The sequence below is a fragment of the Zea mays genome, chromosome 2, assembly GCF_902167145.1.
Source record: "Zea mays cultivar B73 chromosome 2, Zm-B73-REFERENCE-NAM-5.0, whole genome shotgun sequence".
Classification (NCBI taxonomy): Eukaryota; Viridiplantae; Streptophyta; class Magnoliopsida; order Poales; family Poaceae; genus Zea; species Zea mays.
Genome location: NC_050097.1, coordinates 22,487,293 through 22,505,708, shown reverse-complemented (window position 1 = coordinate 22,505,708; position 18,416 = coordinate 22,487,293).

Sequence of the window (18,416 nt, the reverse complement as noted above, 5' to 3'; positions counted from 1 at the left end):
CCACCTCCCTTGATGTTTTTAAAATCTTTCTCACTTGCTTGCTGCATTAAGTTATAGGAGTTGATTGTTAAACAATTCCTGCATTACCTTCCTTGATTTTGATTACCCTCCTTGAAACCCTGTTTTTACAAAAAGGTTTTACTATGCTTAGTATTGCTTTAGAAAAACAAAAGGATTTGTTTTACAAAAGATGTTTGGCAAAAGTGGTTGGGATGTTTTTCGAAAATAAAACTTGATGGTGGATCCATCACGGCCGTGATGGATTCAACATCGGAAAAGATGTACCTCTGCCAGGTACCAACTTTGGGTTTGAAATGATTAAGCTGAGACCGGGCGGGTGACTTGCACGAGAAAGGAGTCTCGGTGTAGTGTCTCCGTCTGAGTCAATTAAGGACCGTCTCGATGTAGGCCTGCTGACCGAGGACCCTTTAACTGGTCACATGCCTCGTCATGGGTAAGCCTTGCCTCGGGCAGACTAAGGCCGGAATAAGATAACACGAGATGGGCGTGGAGCGGTGGCGAGAGTAGCGTGTACCCTCCGTGGCAAGAGGCTGGACGGTGGTGTATCTGTGCTCTCGGTTTGCGTGAACCTGATCCGGTCTTAAGAACCCCGGTGGCGGGTTGACATATGCAAGGGTTAAGTGCTACATATGTCGTGTGATTGGAGATCCTCAGCTGAGTATAATCGATTCGGATCGCCGTACCTCCGCGGTTATGGAGACTTGGCCACTGACTTACACGTAGCATTCCACTAAAGATAAAGGGCTCTTATTAAGAAATTGGCTAGTGCAGGACAAGTGATTGAACTAGGGTAGAAAGAACTCTAGTGCAGGTAATTTTACTTAACCTGACAAATAAAACTGGATTTTTAAGGATCCACTTTAGTAAGCATTTCTGCAAAAACAGAGTCTTTGAATATTGAAAAGCCTTACCTTGACTCCCATATAACCAGCATACCCTTGAGAGTCTTTTCTTTAGTCGGGTAAGACTTGCTGAGTATTCCATACTCAGGGTTTATCCCTTCGTTGTTTTTAGGTGAGGAAGTAGCAGACTTTTGCTGCTTCTGTGCCAAGGTGGTTCCAAAAGAAGAAAATCAAGACTGAAGTGCGGGAGGACTCGGTCCTCCACCTAGGATCTTTTGCTTTTGTCTTCTCGGGAGGAGTTTGTGCCTCCCTGGTTTGTATAATATTACTCTATGCACTCACTTTTAGGCTGGTCTGTAATAAAAATAACTCAAGCTTGCTTTCAAAATAAAATGTAAGTTTATGTAATTCGCTTCCGCATTTCTTTATCTCCGATGTTCTGTAATATCTACAAGATGGGTGAGACGTTCCTGGTAAGGTAAGGAAAGATACCGAACTTGTCAAGTAGTTTAGGGGCACCTACAGGGTTGTCTGATGTCCGTTGGACAAGGACAACTGTAGGTGGGCCTAATTACTTGGGAGGTTCCGTCACATTCTCCGACCGGGGGTTGGCCCGCCCATGCCTGCCCGACGTCCCGGCGGATCGGCTCAAGCGCCCCTGCTCCCTCGTCGAACCTGGCCTGCGCCCCGCGGATTTGCTCGAGCTGTGGGTCATGGCCCCCCGCCTGAACGGGGACCACAGCTAGCTCCCGTGGGATGTCGACGCGGGGCACTGGCCTAGGGAGATCACCGTCCTCCGGCATGCCGAGATGATTGCCTTCGGAGGGACCCCCTAGATCGACGTGGAAACATTCGCGGCTTGGGCCGCAGTCCTCGTCGCCGAGGCTGCGGCTACCGTCGGAACAGTCGGAAAGGCAGTAGTCACATGCGGTCATGAAGTCCCGCATGGCACTGGGGTTGCCAAGTCCAGAGAAATCCCAACAGATGCTGGGCCCGTCGTCTTCCTCGGACCCAGAGGGCCCGTAGGTCGGGACGTCCGTCAGCCGGTCCCAAGGCGACCGCATGCGAAACCCCAGAGGGTTTGGACTCGCCTTTACGAGAGCGTCCGCCAAAGCGAGGTCGCTAGGCGGGTTGAGGCTGAATCCAAATGACGTAGGATGGGAATCGGTCGGTACCTTTTGGTCGATGAGCGGCGATGAAGTCACGTCGGGGACTGACTGCACCGTCGTCTCAGGTGCGAGGGTGACGTCCAGTAAGCTCTCCGCGAGCGGCTGGCGTCGTCCGCTTGCTCGGGATGGGCGTGTCGCGGGGAGACGGCGCTCGTCTTCGACTCAGGCGCGAAGTCGATACCCGGTGTGCCCCTCGTTGGGGTGCCGGCGCTGTCGGCTCGCTCAACAGCCGACGAGGCGCTGCCTCCTGCTTGGCCTTGGTCGCCCTGCCTTCCCCTCCGTCGGCGGGGGAAAGGGCAGGATGAGCTCGAAGGTCGTTCTTCCACCACGCGGGGAAGACGTCGTTGATTCCGCCGCCGGCGGGCGAGTCATCGGCCGCCATTGTCGTCGTCGCGCGACGATGGAAGGAGTATCATGTCGTAGCCGCCGTCGAGGGACATGAACTCAAGACTCCCGAAATGGAGCACCGTCCCGGGTTGGAGAGGTTGTTGGAGACTACCCATCTGGAGCTTGACGGGAAGCTGTTCGTCAACACGCAGCAGGCCCCTACCTGGCGCGCCAACTGTCGGCGTTTCGAGACCGGGGGGTCCCTGGGCCGACGAGTGAGTGTCGCCGCGTGCCCCAGCCCAGATGGGTCGAGCGCGAGGGCGAGCGCGAAGGGGGGAGAGCGAGGCGGCCGGAGACCGGCGTGAGAGAGGTGGGAATCCCGCGGCCTTCGTGTTCGTCCCGCACCCAGGTCGGGTGCGCTTGCAGTAGGGGGTTACAAGCGTCCACGCAGGAGAGGGAGCGAGCGGCCCCAAGCGAGCGCCTGTCTAGTCCTCGTCCCCACGCGGCCAACCCTCTCTAAGAGGGCCCTGGTCCTTTCTTTTATAGGCGTAAGGAGAGGATCCAGGTGTACAATGGGGGGTGTAGCAGAGTGCTACGTGTCTAGCGGGGGAGAGCTAGCGCCCTAAGTACATGTCGTCGTGGCAGCTGGAGAGATTTTGGCACCCAGCTGGTGTGATGTCGTGGCCGTCGGAGGAGCGATGGAGCCTGGCGGAGGGACAGCTGTCGGAGCGGTTGGGTCCTTGCTGACGTCCTCTTGCTTCCGTAAGGGGGCTGAGAGCCGCCGTCGTCACAGAGCATGCGGGGCGTCATCATTGCCTATCTGGTGGAGCTAGCCAGATGGGACGCCGGTCTGGTTCCCCGTGGCCTGAGTCAGCTCGGGGTAGGGTGATGATGGCGCCTCCTGTTGACGTGGCTGGCCTGCGCCCTAGGTTGGGCGATGCGGAGGCTCCTTCGAAGCCGAGGTCGAGTCTGTCTTCCGTGGCCGAGGCTGAGTCCGAGCCCCTGGGTCGGGCGAGGCGGAGGTCGTCGGCTGAGGCCAGGGCGGAGTCCGAGCCCTGGGGTCCGGCGAAGCGGAGTTCGTCGTCTTCCGGGACTTAGCCCGAGTCCGAGCCCTGGGTCGGGCGGAGCGGAGTTCGCCGTCTTCCGGGACTAAGTCCGAGTCCGAGCCCTGGGTCGGGCGGAGCGGAGTTCGTCGTCTTCCGGGACTTAGCCCGAGTCCGAGCCCTGGGTCGGGCGGAGCGGAGTTCGCCGTCTTCCGGGACTTAGCCCGAGTCCGAGCCCTGGGTCGGGCGGAGCGGAGTTCGCCGTCTTCCGGGACTTAGCCCGAGTCCGAGCCCTGGGTCGGGCGGAGCGGAGTTCGCCGTCTTCCGGGACTTAGCCCGAGTCCAAGCCCTGGGTCGGGCGGAGCGGAGTTTCCTATGGTGCCTCCGGCGGGGCCTGACTGCCTATCAGCCTCACTCTGTCAAATGGCACCGCAGGCGGAGTGGCGCAGGCGGCGCTGTCCTTCTGTCAGGCCGGTCAGTGGAGCGGCGAAGTGACGGCGGTCACTTCGGCTCTGCCGGGGGGCGCGCGTCAGGATAAAGGTGTCAGGCCACCTTTGCATTAAATGTTCCTGCGACTTGGTCGGTCGGTGCGGCGATTTAGTCAGGGTTGCTTCTTAGCGAAGGCAGGGCCTCGGGCGAGCCGGAAATATGTTCGCCGTTGGAGGGGGGCCTCGGGCGAGACGGAAATCCTCCGGGGTCGGCTGCCCTTGTCCGAGGCTAGGCTCGGGCGAGGCGTGATCGAGTCGCTGAATGGACTGATCCCTGACTTAGTCGCACCCATCAGGCCTTTGCAGCTTTATGCTAATGGGGGTTACCAGCTGAGAATTAGGAGTCTTTAGGGTACCCCTAATTATGGTCCCCGACATGTAGGGATAGGCAGAGGCTGTAATAGTCCTGGTGGATGCACTCTTTCACTTTTAGCATGTTGACATACTTGGCACTGCCCCCACAAACTGAGTAACATCATTCTTAAGTCCCTTCCACCAAAACATTTTTTTCACCCTGTGATAAGTAGCATGCACTCCTGAATGCCCTCCAGCAGCATTGTCATGTAAAGCTGTGATCAACTTAGTCCTTAAAGCATAGTTGTCTCCAATCCAAATCACCCCATTCCTCCTTATAATTCCCTGATGCAAATTGTAGCCCTGCTCATTAGGACTTTGAATCAAAAGTTGAGTCTTCAACTCTTGAGCCTCCATATTAGTTTCATATGAATTTAAAACCTCCTGAACCCAAATAGGTTGTACCTCATACACTTGGGATAAGGCCATGAGATAACTCACTCTGGATAGAGCATCTGCCACAATATTTTCCACCCCTTTTGTATACTATCTGAAACTGCAACCCCATCATTTTAGCCATAGCCTTTTTCTGAAGTTCAGAGTGTAATTGTTGTTCTCCCAGAAAAGTAAGGGACTGGTGGTCAGTCCTGATGATGAAAGGATCTCTCTGAAGATAGGGTCTCCATTTGTCCACAGCCAAAATCAAAGCCAAGAACTCCTTCTCATATATAGACAAGTGCTTGTTCTTTTCACCTAAAGCTTTGCTTAGAAAAACAATAGGTCTCCCTTCTTGCATCAAAACGGTCCCCATTCCTATATCACAAGCATCAGTCTCCACAATAAAAGGAATATCAAATCTGGGCAGAGCCAACACTGGAGTAGTAGTCATTGCTTGTTTCAGAGCCTCAAATGCCTGTTGTGCTTCTTCTCCCCAACTGAACTTGTTTTGCTTTTGCAATAACTTGGTTAAAGGTTTGGCTAAAACTCCATAACCTTTCACAAACTTTCTGTAATAACCAGTGAGACCCAGAAATCCCCTTAGTTCAGTAATATTCTGAGGTATAGGCTAAGCCAACATAGCTGCAGTTTTGGAAAAGTCAGTAACTACCCCTTCTCTGGATATTACATGACCAAGGTACTGCAGCTCTGGTTGGACAAAGGAACACTTCTTCTTCTTCTTCAAGAAAAACTTATGTTCCCTGAGTTTAGTAAACACCAACCTCAAATGACCCAAGTGTTCTGCCAGACAGGAGCTATACACTAATATATCATCTAGAAAAAACATGACAAACTTCCTGAGAAAAGGTTGTAGTATAGCATTCATTGCACATTGGAAGGTAGCAGGTGCATTAGTGAGACCAAAGGGCATTACCCTGAACTGGTAATGTCCCTGATGTGTCTTAAAGGCTGTCATATACTCATCCTCCTCCTTCATTCTTATTTGATGGTAACCCGCTGTCATATCCAGACTAGTAAAATATTGAGTCCCTCCTAACTCATCCAATATTTCATCTACTAGGGGCATAGGAAATCCGTTCTTGATGGTCATGTCATTGAGTTTTCTGTAGTCCACACAAAAATCTCCAACTTCCATATTTTTTTGAACTAACGAGACTAGAGATGCAAAGGGACTCATGCTAGGCACAATTAGACCAGAAGTTAATAGTTCAGAGACCTACTTCTCTATCTCTGTTTTGTGCAATGGTGAGTACCTGTAGGGCCTTGAGTTCACAGGTATATGTCATGGTACCAAAGAAATATGATGATCATAATCTCTGGAAGGAGGCAACCCAGTAGGGACAGCAAAAATATCCTCAAACTCCACCAGCAACCTTTGTAACTGCTCAGGGACTATTGCTTCTTTCTTATCCACCACTTGCTCCAGCATAACTAAAGCCCAAACCTCATTGCCTTTCAACCATTTATTCACTTGTAGAATGGAAATTTGTGGAACCTCCTTCTACTGACCCGCATCTCCTCTTAGCTGAACAATCACTCCCTTGTCCACAAATGTGAGCACATTCTGCAGCCAATCACATTGCATAGGACTATGCTTTTTCAGCCAATCAAAACCCAAAATCAGGTCATACACATCCAACTCCAATACCCTCAGAGTAGTAGTATAGGTATGTGTAGCATCCTAAAAATTCAAATCTTGGATTTTTCTCAAACTCGCTCTAAATTCAAAATGAATTTCAAATTTCATTTCAAAATGTTTGTTTGCGAGTTGATATCAACAAATAAAATATAGTGGTCTATATTCTCTCCAAAATCCTCCTCAAATATCCTACAAATGTTTCTCCAGTGATCCCCTTTCAAATTCTTTCTAGAAATACTGCCCAGATATTTCCCGAGTAATCCCCTTCAAGTTCTTTCCAGAAATATTGCCCAAATATTCCACCAATATATCTCCAAGTATTTTCCTCTTGAGAAATACCTTCAGAATCATTTTTCAAGTCTCTATAAATATTTTCTTCATAACTTTCCTCATGCTCATACGTATATGTATGCCTCTAGTGTCATACGGTGAGCTCTACAAGCTAATCTCACTTATACAAGACAAATACATGCTAATATCCCACTAATCCTCTCATCCTCCCACTAATCCTCTCATCCTCCCACTAATCCTCTCATCATGGCTATAAATAGAGGGGCAAGGGCCTCCTCTCATCCCACCCCAAGCCATTTCATGGCAACTCTCTTCCCCCACACACACACACCCACTCCACTTCCCACACAAGCACACACTAGCACAAGGATCGTTCGATCGTTCGTCCCCCTGTTCTTAGTTTGTTCGTTCGTTCGTCCGATCGTTCGATCGTTCGTTCGTCCAAATAACCCTGCAGATCCAAGAGCCCGCTTCATCCAATTCCAACCCAGTTCAATCTGTGAGAGCTGAAGACCCCCAAATTCTTGAAGGTCACCCGATCTCTATCACAGGAGAAAAGAAGACTTGGGAACTACCGGAAGGAGCCATAGTCTTGGAAGGAATTCTAGTCTTCCCTCAGGCTATGGATAAGCAAGAGCACCCTAAGTCCTCCCAAGATCCCCCGCCAGAGTTGTTTGAGCCCTTCACCATGAAGAAGATTCCAGCAACGTCCCGTGAGATCAAGGAAGAAGCTGCAAGCACCCCGCCAGCACCGCCGCCCTTTGAGGAGCTACAAGAGCCAGCCCCACTGGAAGAAGAGTTCAACCCTGTGTTGCCATCTCAGTCGCCGCCAGAAGAAGTCATCAACATCAGCTCCCTGTTGACCCATCCAGGAGATGTCTCGGATTGAAGTTGTGCGCCAGCATTGCCAGAAGAGAAGCTACCTGGCCTGAAGTTAGTTATGCCCAGTCCTCTGCATGCATTGGGTAGTGAAGTTTTTCTTCACTTTGGCTAGAGCCCTACATGTATGAAAGGTAATCGTGTGGACTCGTGTTTTGCAAAACTCTATTTGTGTGGCCCCCTAGGGCATTTCAAAATGAATTTCGCTTGATGTTTTCTCCCCTTTTAAGTGCATATGTGATGCTTTAATGTTAGTGCTCATAAGTCCTGGTTAGCATAGTTCTCAATTCAGGAGCCGAGCAATAGTAGTTATGCTTAGCCCCCGAATCTGAGTAGTTCGTGCTTTGGAAAAACTTTATTCTTCCCTTATTCAAAACATTTGATTTGTTTGTGCTTATCATTGCTGAGCTTGTGTGTTTTCTTTCTTTTTAAGAAAGGTTTTCTCTAAAAACATAGATCACAAATTAGAGCTAATTCTCACCTTATGCTTCCATTCTCATCTTAACCCATCTCAAGAGAAAAGCACGTTACCCAAGAAGATACCGGGAAGCTTACCCTTGAAGCCTGGAACAAGCTACAGAAGAAACCAGTCCAACCGCTCAGTCAAAAGGACCGACCGTGAGAATCAAAGCACTGCCCCTGAGTCAAAGTAAACAGGAAAAGAGGACAGAAGGAGTTATTACCATACAGAGAGGCAAAGATTCCTGGAACCAGATACCACAAACATCAGGGTCATTGACCCCACCACTCACCCGTGCCCCCTGCACGTGTGCCCGCCTCCATGCGCACCACCACCGCCCCACTTCCCCTTTGCAGCGCACCCACTGCCGGCAACACCAGCCCCCCTCCCCTTGTCGTGTTTGTTGCCTCGTGTCACCTGCTCCATCACCGCCACTCCGCAACCAAACACCACCGCTCGCCTATAAATTCCCCCACCAGCTCCCTCAGTTCCCATCCCATGCAAAGCACACACCTGATAAAATCCCCCTTGCCAAATCGCGAGCAAATCCATTTTCCACTCCCTCGCCCCTGAGATCACAATGCTTGGTGATTCTTGGGTTGAAGACTGTTGTACAGGGTTCATCGTCTTTGGTTTCCTCCTCTGTATGATGGTAATACTCTTTGATAGAATCCTCCAATGGGAAGAGAAAAGAGAATGAAAGGGTCAGTGAAAAGAAGATAGCGAAGAGAAGATGAGAAGGTTGTCCCAGAATCAACCCTGTGTCAGTCATTTCTCCGCAGCCTGCTCAAGCAGCAACAGCAGAAGAAGGCCCCGTAACACCCTTGTTATGAGGTACTTCAAGGAGTTCAAATCCCCAAGATTCAAGAGTTCTACCCTCATTCTTTTTAAGTGGGGTAGTGTTCTAGCAAGGTTCCTGCTATGGAGAAAAAGAAGAAGGCCTATAGCAAGCTTGTGGAGGACCAGATCATCGAAGCTTATAAGTTTCTGGATGAGAAGTGGTCACCCAAGTTCCGTTGATGAAGCACTAGAAGAGCAATCAAGGAAGGGACCCATGGATAAGTTCGCAAGAAGAAGGTTTGTGTGTTGGCATCGATGCTTCTTCAATAAGCTAGTTGCCAAGCAAAAGCTAGAAGCCTGAAGATGATCTTTGAGTAGCCAGAATCAGTGTTTGCAATCAGCAACCAGATGCTCCTGAAAGGCCAGATTTTGTTGAAGTTCCATCTCCTCGAAGAGTCTGCAAAGTGAAGATATGTAGCTGAAGTAAAGCTATACCCATAACCCTTCTAAGTCGAATCTCGAGGATGAGATTCCTTTTAAGTGGGGTAGATTTGTAGCATCCCAAAAATCCAAATCTTGGAATTTTCTCAAACTCGCTCTAAATTCAAAATGAATTTCAAATTTAATTTCAAAATGTTTGTTTGCGAGTTGATATCAGCAAATAAAATATAGTGGTCTATATTCTCTCCAAAATCCTCCTCAAATATCCTATAAATGTTTCTCCAGTGATCCCCCTCAAATTCTTTCCAGAAATACTGCCCAGATATTTCCCGAGTAATCCGCTTCAAGTTCTTTCCAGAAATATTGCCCAAATATTCCACCAATATATCTCCAAGTATTTTCCTCTTGAGAAATACCTTCAGAATCATTTTTCAAGTCCCTATAAATATTTTCTTCATAACTTTCCTCATGCTCATATGTATATGTATGCCTCCAGTGTCATACGGTGAGCTCTACAAGCTATTCTCACTTATACAAGACAAATACATGCTAATCTCCAACTAATCCTCTCATCCCTCCCCCTAATCCCCCACCATGGCTATAAATAGAGGGGCAAGGGCCTCCTCTCATCCCACCCAAAGCCATTTCATGGCAACTCTCTTCCCCCCCCCCCACACACACCCACTCCACTTCCCACACAAGCACACACAAGCACAAGGATCGTTCGGTCGTTCTTCGATCGTTCGTCCCCCTGTTCTTAGTTTGTTCGTCCGATCGTTCGTCCGTTCGTTCGTCCAAATAATCTTTTTCCTACCGTTATGCTGTCGAAATTCCGATCGTTTGATCATTCGATCGTTCATCATTCGTTCATAGTTCCTATTCATCGTTCATCGTTCGTTCATAGTCCCTATTCATCGTTCTTCCAGATAATCTTTGTCGTGTCGTTATGCTGCCGAAATTCTGATCGTTCGTTCGTCCGGTCATTCAATCGTTCGTCCGTTCGTTCATAGTTCCTATTCATCGTTCATCGTTCGTTCATCGTCACTATTCATCGTTCATCGTTCGTTCATCGTCACTATCCACATCACTATTTACCATTACTATTCACCATCACTATTCATCGTTACTATTCACCGTTACTATTCATTGTTCATCCGATCATCCCCAAATTTCAACTACTCATCCATCATGCTGTGCAGTCCACCTAAGACCAGTCAGACCCATATTCCAGTCATACGAACTCTGGTGACTGATTTTCCTTCCAGCAGGGAACTTCCCATCTGGTCACCCATCTCAGGTTTCTCCAAGTTGAGCACGCTTAACTTTGAGATTCCTTCGAACCAGGCTTCCAAACTCAGATTCCAATAATTCTCGTTTCTAAATTCTTATCAAACTATTCCCTATCCAACCATGTCATCCTTAAGCATGGTCCATATTCCAGAAAACTCCCAAAATACTCTTGTCCCATATTCTACCTATAACTCTCCTGTTCATACTAAGTCAGACGATTCATTCGTCACTATTCTCACCAACAGTGAACTTCACTGTGCTACACCACATACACCCAGCTATAAATACACCCAGCTACCCTCTCCACACACAATCAACACCCTCAGCCAAGGCAAACACCCCACCCACTCAGTTACTCTGCTCTGCCGGCTACACGCATAGTGTCGCTTCGCCTCCAGTCCACCCTCCTGGTAAGCACCTCCGCTCCACCACCAGTAATATCACAACACCACATGACACAGATTCTACTCAAGACTCTACCCATCCATATATCACTATTCTGACCACTATACTAAATATTTATTGGTATACTTGCTTGTTTGTATGTTTGCTTATTCATGTTGCATAGTTATCAGAGCGTTCGTGCCATCTCGTGGAGGCCAGATCTGCAAGTCTACGCTAGGCAGTGGAGCTAGAAGCCAGTTCCGCGAGCTATCCTTCCCCCTTCGCCGAATAAGCACAGCAAGCTCACTGGATCCCTTTGATGCATAAATTACCTATGATTTTTCAACCACAACCCTCAGCCTGTTATTTTATGCATGATATGATTTTGAGACAAGTTATTATGGCCACCCACGCCGCTTGCCGCAATCAATCCTTGATATATTTGTTACAAATGATTTGAGAAAAGGTGTGAGTTTTCAAAAGAAAATGCTTTTCAAAATGTGTATTATGAAGGGTTTTCACCCTTATCACCTTGTGAGTGGGATAATCAGGGACTCCCTAGTTTAGGGGAGGGCCTAAGGTGATGACTCAGTTGGTTTAGGCGTGAGCAGAAGGATTGTCCCCTCGTATAAGGATCGGTTTGTCATCTTTCACTACCTGTACTCATGATAAGTACAACCACTCGAGGCTGTGTGGGCAGACACTCAATCTGAACTAGTATGGTCCAACCTCAGGGTTATGAAGGCTGGGGAACACTGGGAGGATAAGGAGGGGGAATGTTTTGTCCGGTTTGGACATGGCGGTGGCCTGACTCCTTCCGGTATAACCGTTAAGGTTAGGACGTGCGAGGAAAGAAAGAGACTCAGATTCAGATCTCATTGGCCATGAGATCGCAGAGCCGGACTAGTGGGTAAAGTGTACACCTCTGCGCAGAGTTTGAAAACCTATTCGAATAGTCTGTGTCCACAGGAATGGACGAGTCTGGTGTGGTATGGCAATTGGTGTTTTGTTTTCAAAAAAAAGAGGTGCGTTTGAGAAAAGTGGTTTTTAAAAGGTCCGGCGGTTGAGCCGTGAGCTATGGTGGACGGGAAGTCCAGTAGCTGTTTTTGAAAATGAAAACTAGTGGGAAACTGCTGAGATACCTGGATGGTTTAGTCCAGGGGATTTTGTTCAATATTGAAAAACTTCCTGCTCCTTTGGGAGAGGATGCGCTTTGAAAAATACAAAATGTTTACAAAACAACCCTGCATAAAATATTGTTGTTTCTGCAAAATATCCTGAGCTCCACATATTCCATGCATTATATCTGATTTCCCCCTTTCGCGGGTGAAGGTGGGCTGCTGAGTACGTTTGTACTCACCCTTGCTTATTTGTTGTTTTTCAGAAAAAGGAGATCTTGTAAGAGTTACGACTGTTCCCAACCTTGCTTGTGGCTGTTGGACCGCTGATTTGCTTCGCTGCGTATATCGGGCTGCTTCAGCCCCACTCTGATGATATGTCCTGAGTTGTGGACCAACTCTTAAAGTTGTTCGCCACCTTTATAGGTTTGTCTCGTTTAAGCAGATCTGGTACTATCTAATGTATAAATGTGTTTACTAGCCTCCTGGGACTAGTAATTGTATCACATTTGAGTCCCAGAGGATTGGGGCGCTTCAGTATGACCCCCAGACCACCACTCCAGATCAACCACCTTCTTATCACTCCTCATCTTTTCTCCATTAGCCACCTTCACCTCCACTGCTGACACTTTTGCACAGGCAAGCCCATTTTATCCACTAAGTTTTGACTGACAAAACTCAGAGAACTGCCAAAGTCTATCAGAACCACCAACATCTGGTTATGCATAAAACCTTGCACCCTCATACATCCATCACTTTCCATTCCACTGATAGCATTTAGAGACAGATTATACAATTCTTCAACCTCCTTGTCTTCGGACTCCAGATGCTCCAACACAGGATCAATCAACACCATGCCCATGTCTTCCACAGTTAAGGCATGCAACTGCGGCACCACCCTCTTGGGACACTTCCCTTGGTGACCTGGCTCAAACTTTTCACCACAAGTGAAATAAAGTTCATTAGCTCTTCTAAACTCCCTGAGTTGCCTCTCCTTTGTTAGATCACCCAGAATAAATCCTCCCTTATTGTCATTCTTCAGATTACTGCCCACAGCCTTATTAGCAGTAACACTCCTCTGCATCTTCAACCTATTATTCTCTAATATCTCCTACTGCATATGAGCTAAAATAACTGCTCTATCCATAGACTGTGGCAGATGACACATTACACCCCCTTGTAATTCTGTCTTCAGTCCCTTCACAAACTGATTGACAAAAAATCTCATCCATCCCTGAACAACAGTGGCATACTTTGCTTCTTCAAACTCTTGAGCGTACTCTTCAACTCCATTCTTCTGATACATGTTCAGAAGATATCTCATGGCCTTAGGATATTCTTCCACTCCAAATTTGGCCCTAACAGCTCTGCCAAACTACATCCAGTTTCCCAGTCCCTGCCTCATCTTGTACACTTGAAGCCACCTTGCTGCATTCCCCTCCATGTGCATGGATGCTGATATTGCCCACAAAGCTTCAGGAACCTGATAAATGGTGAAGTAGTCTTGGCACTTGGCTAACCATATTCCAGGTTCCTTCCCTTGAAATCTAGGAAACAAATATTTGGGCAGAGATGGATGTCCTCGCCCTCCCATCACCTGATCTTCTTCTTCTCTTACTCTCTCCTGTTGTGGTTCTCTTCTTCTTCGGTTTGGATCACCTTGATCAGCACCCTCCCTTGATGATAAAGCACCATCGCCCTCCAAGTCCTTTGCCATCATCTCCAAACGCAACTGCGCCACCACCTTGCCCGTCTCCTCCATTTGCCTTGCTAATATTGTCGGTGTTTCGGACCCGCGAGAACCGTCAACCGACCAGTAAATTTGTTGCTGCGTGTCCCTGCCCAGATGGGTTGATGCAAGATGGAACACAAGAGGGAAATGAGGCTTATGTTATCTCGCACCGGGGTGCTCGTAGTAGGGGTTACAAGCGTCGCGAGGGAGCGAGGGCAAGGGCGAGAGAGAGAGTCTCTGCGTGCGTCCGTCTCTGTCTCAACGTCAACGTCCTGCCCCTCAGTGTTGTAACGTGTCGGTGTTGTCACTTGTCGTAGGAAGGCCCTGGACATCCCCTTTTATAGATGCAAGGATATGTCCAGCTGTACAACGGGGTGTAGCTATGCGCTACGTGGCTGGCGGGGAAGTGCCTTGAGCCCTGTACACGAGCCAACATGGCCGTCGGAGAAGTTCCTTGAGCCCTGTAGAAGCACAACTGTCGGGTGGCATGGATCCTGCTGACGTTGTCTTGCTTCCGTAGGGAGCTGAGAACCCTCGACGTCATGGGCGCACGCGGGGAACCATCATTACCTGCTATCGGAGTAGTTTGATGTGACTCCGGTCTTGTTCCTTTGTAGCAAAGGATGGCTAGCTAGCGGTAGGGTAATGATGTCTCCCCTGTAGCGTAGTCGGTCCGAGGCCCAGGTTGGGCGAGGCGGAGACTTCTCCTGAGGCCGAGGCTGGGGTCGGGCGATGCTGTAACTCCTCCCGAGGCCGAGGCTGTGGCCGAGGCCTGGGGTCGTGTGAGGCGGAGACCTTCTCCCGAGGCTGAGGCTGAGGCTGAGGCCTGGGGTCGGGCGAGGCGGAGACCTCCTCCCGAGGCCGAGGCTGAGGCCGAGGCCTGAGGTCGGGCGAGGCGGAACTCCCTGTTGCGCCCGAGGCTGAACTCAGGAGAGGTCACGACTTGCTGTTGCTAGTCTTGCCCTGGTGGTTGGCATAGTAGCCGGAGTGGGGTGAATATCGTTGTTTTCATGTTAGATCAGTCAATAAAGGGGCGAAGTGACTGCGGTCACTTCGACCTTGCCGACTGAGGCACGCGTGTCAGGATAAGGTGTCAGGCGATCCCCGCATTAAATGTGCATGCGATATGGTCGGTTGGGAAGGCGATCCGGCCGAGGTCGCTGTACGACAAAGTCTGTCCAAGGTGGGCTTTAGGCGAGCCGAGGGTGCACTCACTGCCTGAGGAGGCCCTCGGGCGAGGCGTGAATCCGCCGGAGACCACTGTTCCCGCCCGAGGCTGAGGCTGGGCTCGAATGAGGTTGCGTCCCTTGGTGGACGAGGCCCTGACTTGAACCGCGCTTTATCAGCTGTTTGTTCTGAAGATGTTTCCCGGCCGCGTTTAGGAGTATTGGGGGTACCCCTAATTACGGTACCCAATAGTAGCCCCCGAGCCTTGAAGGGAGTATGGATACTCGCTTGGAGGCTCTGCTGGATTTTTTGCAAGGGGACCGGCCCTTCTCGGTCGTGCTTTGTTCTGGTGGGTGCGCGCGAGCGCACCCGCCGGGTGTAGCCCCCGAGGCCTCAGAGGAGTGGTTTGACTCCTCCGAGGTCTTAATTCTTTTTGCGATGCCTCGGTTGGCTTTGTTGTTCCTTCATGCGGCCTGGTCGTAGCCCAGGTGCACGGTCAGGTTCCGAGTTTTCACGCTGGTTTGTTGACGTGGTCAATGGTTCGGCCGTAGCCTAGTGCGAGAGCAGCCCCCGAGCCTCTACACGGAGCGAGAGGACGATCAAGGATCGTCTCGACTTTTATCGTATGCCCCTTTGTCGCCTTTTCGCAAGGAGGAAGGGGGGAAAGCGCCATGTTGCCCTCAGAGGGCGCCGAACATGGTGTTTCCAGTGAGTTGCTAGCGGGTGATCCGAGTGGACGCCCGAGCCCCGTTCGATAAGGGTCGGCTAGTGGCCCAGAGGCGCGCTCCAAAAGTACCTGCAGGTGATTTGCCAGACCTGGACTCATTCGATAGGGTCTGAGGGCTCGATGCCTCCCTCTGGTGGGATTCCGTTACAAAATCGTTCCTGCTGGTCTCGGAAATGTCCTAGGGTACCTCGGGAGCGTAGCCCGAGCCTCGGCCATGTAACGGACATACCCAGGGTCATCCTTGACTCTGCGTGCTATGAGGCGGCTGTCGAACCCTTCCGAGGGGCCAGCCTTCGAACCCCTGATCAATAAAGGGCACGGAGCCCGAATGCTCTGGGGCGGTTGCCGATCCCCGGAGGGCGCAACCTTCAAACCCCTAATCAATAGGAGGGCTCGAGACCCGTTACCTTCGCTGGGAAGGATCCTTTTTTGAAATACCCCCTTTTCCGGTCCCTGTGGCAAGAGAGAGAGAGGGAAAAGGACATGAATTTAAATAAGGCGGCACACCTTTTTTGACGCGGTCATCATGATGGAGGTGAAACGGCGCCCGCTTCTCCTGTCGGAGGTGTCGCTTGCCCTGCCTAGGAGTTAATGTGACGGGACGGGCGATTCGCGGAGCGTCTGTTGCGTGCGCTCGAGCCGTTCGAGGAACGGAACACGGGCATGTCGTCTTTACTCCGCGGAAGAGGGCTCCCCTGCCGTTTCAGGAGAGGACGCGAGCCTATAGGTGATTGGACTACTGCTTCCACACGTCTGTTGCTGCAATTACTGCCGGTCCGCTTTTGGCCATATTGACCATCGCGCCTCTCCCCGCGGCTGACTGATCCGTGATCGTTGCACTCAATTGGCACTGTTGGGTCACGCGCAGGGCTGCCTCGAGTCACGGCACTGGTTCCGCAGTCGAGAAGACGCGGCATTGGTGCGAGTGGCGGTGCGGTTTCCTTGCACGCAGTAACCGTTGCGTCGGTTACATGACACGTGGGCCCAGGCCTTTACGCTGGACCACCGGATGCGATGAACCCGAAAGGGTACACAACCGTGGTGCGGTTGCATGCCTCCTGTGTGGCGGTCCGCCCTTTCGACCGCTGGTTTTGGCAAGGATGGGGGAACGCTTATAATCGCGGGGCGGTTACATGCTTCGTGTGCGGTGATTTGGCTTCTTCCGTTTCGGGTCAGCTCACATGACGAGTGGGACCCCGCCCCCGCGTCGGAGGGTGAGAACCTTGGAGCACGTCGGTGGAGACTTTGCCCGTGATGCTTGGGGGTGCGAGTGAGGAGATCCGCCTTTAAAAAGGGGTTGATTCCCCGGGAAGTAGTCATGCCTTCACACTCTTCGCATTCATCGTGCCCTTCCACCTTCCGAGCCCCCAGATGGGGTGCACATGTGTTGCCTTTTTTGCTGCTGTTTGAGGGGCGCGACCCCATGGGGGCTGGCGCTCTTCGGTCATCACTCGGCTTCAAGGATTTTCATCACGCAGCCCGGCTGCAGTCCCTCATCAATGGTCATCCGTAGGGATGATCACCAGCCTTGTGGTGGGGAGAAGCAAGCCGGGCTACGGCCTCTGCCCCGCCCTCAGCTTCAAGGATGTTCATCATCCGGGCTGGGAAGGAGGGCGCGCCGAGTTGGGGCCTGCCTCCGCGTGGGCCGGTGACCCGCTTCTTCCTCCAGCATTCGGGGAAGAAGGGCATCCTCCAGCCCTGCGGAGGAGACGTCCTCCAGCTATGTGGGGGAAGGCGAACTACTGCTGCCAGGACATGGTGTAGCTGTCCGTCCTCCACCCGGGCGACGGTCGCGCCGTGCGCAGGTGGTTGCTGTCGCCGGCGCTGAAGTAGTGGCCACCGCTGCTCAGGCTTCCCACCGCAGCGGTTGCCTCCGGCGACGAGACCGTCAGTGCCACCTGCACTCCGAACCTCCGGCTCTTTGGCTTTAATGGCTGGTTCTCGTCCCCCGTGAGGGGGCGTGAATGAGGGCCTTTCAGAAGTAGCGTTTGCCCTGAGGCCATCGCTGCTGTTGTCTAGCCGTCCGAGACGGAGGTCGTTGTCGCGCTGCTGGTGCAGTGGTCGGCGGCGGGCCACCTGGAGTTTGTTATCCCGCAGGCCTTCTGGTGTGGAGGTTGTTCATTCCTGCAGGAATGGACCCGGAGTCCTATTTGTAATGGTATCCTCTTGAGAGCGAGATGCAATAGCTTTAGGTACTAAGACATCTGTTGTAGGTCGGGACAGCCGCCGAGGGCGCTGCCGACGTCTAAGTCTAGGTATCATTATTACCCCAAGTATGTATGTTTGTTCTTTGTGGCTACTGAGGCCTAAACATTTGGGTATTCGAGTGTAAACCCGTGCTTCTTTCCTCTTGTTTCGAGCATTAAGACTTGTTCGTCGGTAGCAGAATCACTTATCCGAGCATGAGCTACCTCTCACGGAAGGTGACGAGTGAGGTATCCGTATCCCGGAGGCGTAGGAGTCCCTCGGCTCGGTCGGCCTTGCCGTTCAAGGTCTCTCTCGCTCGTCATTAGGATTCCATTATCGACGCAGTCGAAAGGCATGAAAGTCGTTCTGGCAGAAAACTTTTCCGAGGAAAGATTTGACGCAGAGGGGGCTTCCCCCTTTCTAGACCCGAGGTGATCACACGGGCCGGGACCCTTGCGGAGGGTCTGGCCGTGGTCGTCGGGTCCGCCCGGTCTGCCCGAGCCATGGCTTCGCGGCAGCGCGCCTGGGCCGAGGGTATGTTTTGCCCGCTCTGTGAATTTGTTTTTGTCTCCATTCTTCTCCTTGCGTCTGAAGAATGTTGTCATGCTGTCTGCAGGGTTCGAGACAGCTCTTGACGAGGCCGTCAAGAACTGCAAGGCGCTTGCCGAGGCGGCTGGG